Source organism: Palaemon carinicauda, chromosome 33 (assembly GCF_036898095.1).
Source record: "Palaemon carinicauda isolate YSFRI2023 chromosome 33, ASM3689809v2, whole genome shotgun sequence".
NCBI classification, from domain to species: domain Eukaryota; kingdom Metazoa; phylum Arthropoda; class Malacostraca; order Decapoda; family Palaemonidae; genus Palaemon; species Palaemon carinicauda.
Genome location: NC_090757.1, coordinates 40,552,580 through 40,556,366, shown reverse-complemented (window position 1 = coordinate 40,556,366; position 3,787 = coordinate 40,552,580).

Below are 3,787 nucleotides of genomic sequence, written 5' to 3'. Positions count from 1 at the left end.
TTTTGGTTATCCTCCTTTTATATATATATAATTGTTGTTAACCTGTTTATTTATTGTCTGTCAATAAACTTGGTCTTGCGAACCTTGCGTCTCCTTCACCTGTGTCAATTTATTGATAATAATTGAGCATTCTTTCTATGTATATTTATCTGGGATAATTCTAATAGATTGTTCCTTGATGCAAGCTATTTTGCATTGGTTTATGCTTTCCCTTAGCGGGAGGACTCCATCCCCTAAGGGGACGGTGGCGGATATGCAGTTTCCTCCTACTCGGATATAAACCTTTGTCCAATACAGTATTGAACGGAGAACTGGTCGATATTTCATATTGACGCAGTGGTTCTTCACAAACTATGCTTTACATAATATAGGGTGAGACCACTATATTGGCTTGCCTGTTATTCATACATAGGTATATGTACTCTTCGAGACTTTTCCAGAGTCTAGTAGGACTCTTCCCTGTAGGGGGCAGGAAGCACTAACATGGTTTATGGTTAGTTGAAAAGATGTATAACGGTAACATCTTAGGTCTCTAGGTCTAGTCGACCGGGGAAATACCTCCGGGGAGTACGGCACGTTCTGAGAATCCAGATACAGTAATGCTCTGGTATACTTCCATCAGGACGACATGGCTTGAGCAAAAAAACGGATTTTGAGCGAAGCGAAAAATCTATTTGGGTGAGATGGCCATGTCGTCCTGATGGACCCGCCCTTCCCTTTCTTTGAAAGGGCTGTAGGTCCGCTCCCTACATACAGTATCTGTAGCACCTCGTGTATCGCTACAAGGAATACAGATGGGGCCGTGAGCGGCGCAATGCACGCTTACAAAACGGGAGAAGAGAGAGCCTTGCGAGCGGCTCTCCTTTTTCTTTCTCGTTTTCGTTTTCTTGCCAATTGACCCCTTTGAAGTGTTATCTCTGTTCGGGGTGCAGATTGCCATGTGGCGTGTCAAGAATACGTCCTCTGATATTTCGCGATATCCCTGGTTCTTTTATTAGGGATATTCGCTCTAGGAGTTAGAATTCTGGGTACCTTAAGGTAAATTCTCTGGGAATATCGCCGTAGTTGTAATATACCCAAGGAAGCTACCCTATAGGAACTTCCATCAGGACGACATGGCCATCTCACCCAAAAATAGATTTTTCGCTTCGCTCAAAATCCGTTTTCTTGCCACTTCAAGGATTATTTTCGTATTACTTTTGCTCAAGTGTTAGATATTGCTCGTTCAAGGATATTCTCTGTCTCGTGTTGCCTCAAACAGAAATGAACTAAAAATGTTCTCGGTCCTCTGATTTGTTTGATTATACAATGTTTTCGTTATTAGTAAAATCTTGAAATTCTTCATTAAAGAACAAGACGTCAAGTTAGATTTTCTAAAAAGATACTCGTCGAACTTCATAACTAAGTTATGACTTTGGTTTTCCCACAATGAGTAGGTTCCTTGATTTGTTGGATTTCAAAGAAATTGACTTTAATTAAGCTATTGAAATACACAAACAGACATGAACAAGTTATTAATATCTTGCCGGAACATTTTTGAAAATCATGATTATATGGAATTTTTTATTTGTCATAATTCATCATTTCGGTGTATTAGATTTTCAATATATAAAATAGGGCTTTATGCGTTCTCAGTAATGGATAGTAGCTTAGCTGATAATAATAATATTAATAATAATAATAATAATAATAATAATAATAATAATAATGATAATAATAATAATAATAATGTAAAGAAAGGTTATTATTGTGTACATTGCATAAAGAATTACCCCACAATTTTGTACTTATTTATTAATAATTAAACTCATAATGCATATTTTTTGGAGGTAAAATTTTACTCTATCCAAATCAGCGTTTTTATGGTTTATTGAAGTGCATTGCCAGCAGCATTAATGTATTTGCTAAGATTAAAAAGAAAAAAAAATAACTGTTGAGTCAGTGGCAAATATCTATTTTATATTTATTTATATTTTCTTTTTCTTTTAGTTTTGCTTTTCGGTGGCAATTGCATATGATAAGTGTTAGAACACTGAAGACTTTTTAAAAGAAAATTAGTAATTTCCTGGGTATTTTTTTCACGGGAGAAAAATGTGAAAGATGGCATATTCTAGTTCATCATTTTTTTACGAGTACAAGCTTAAGATGATAATACGGTGTTCTGGTGACACCTCGCTACTGCAAGTCATCAGAATAATACTAATCATCGCCATGAGTGATTACTTCGTAGATGAAGTGATTAAGAGTTGGTTGTTGCAATGATAATTACCATTGTCTTTGTCCTCTCTTTTTTTTTCATGGTCATATTTCTTTTGTTCATGTTCTTGGAAACGCTTCTGTTCTCTGTGCATTTTTAGGTTTTGATGCCATTTCATGACTGTCTAGTGAATAGCATGATGTTTAGAAGGAATAATTCTACAGTGATGGTGATAATCTGTGGCTTGACTCGGTTGTGAATGGCAGTAAAAGAAGTGTAATTGGATATTGTACCGGCGATCTGTTAGATTGTAACTGAGAGAGACTCGGGAATACAACTGAACTTGATTCGGTCGGAGCTTGAGTATTCATACAACCCGTTCGAGTCAAGAATGGCACAAAGATTCAAACACAATGGTGCAGGAAAATACAGGAATGAACAATATATAAGAACGAACATAAATACCGTTACAGTGTACAAGCATGTGTGATACAATGTAAACACAAACATTTAGAGACCAGGAAGCAAGAAATTTGCTTGACGCCCTGGAGATTAAATCAGTTTTCATTTATATAAGTAAAGATAGTTGTGAGAGCGGATGAAAAAAAATGACTTTAATACATATTTTACTCTAGTATCTCTTATGAGACTTGAAATTCGTGTATACGAAACTTTTTACTGGCTCAAATACCATTTCAGACCCTCCTTCATCACTTGAATATTTTTTTTGGGATTGTAAGGAAATGTATATATATATATATATATATATATATATATATATATATATATATATATATATATATATATATATGTATATATATATTTTTTATATATGTATATATGTATATATATATATGTGTATACATATATGTATATATATATGTGTTTATATGTGTATATATGTATATATATATATGTAAATATACGTGTATATATATATATATATATATATATATATATATATTGGCATATATATATGTATATATACTTACATATATATATTTATGTATATATATGTGTATATATATGTATATATATAAATATGTATATATATATATATATATATATATATATATACATATATATATATATATATATGTATATATATATATGTATGTGTATATATATAAATATGTATATATGTGTATATATATACATTATATTTATATGTATATACATATATACAGTATATACATATAATATACATATATATATATATATATGTATATATATATATATATATATATATATATATATATATATATATATATATATATATATATATATATATATATATATATATATATATATATATACATATATATATATATATATATATATATATATATATATATATATATATATATATATTGAAGGTTTTTAATAAAATATCATTTTAAGGTTAAAATCATTCGCTGGAATCATGTAGTTTTGACTTGCTTGTTGTGTTACTAGTCCACAGAAAACCATTCTGTCTCTTCTACAGACTGTCATTAGCTATTCAGTAACTTTGCCAATTAGAGACATACTCAAAACAATCTGGTTGAAAGTGAAGGATTCTTGGTAAATTTCAGTGTAGAATCTAATTTG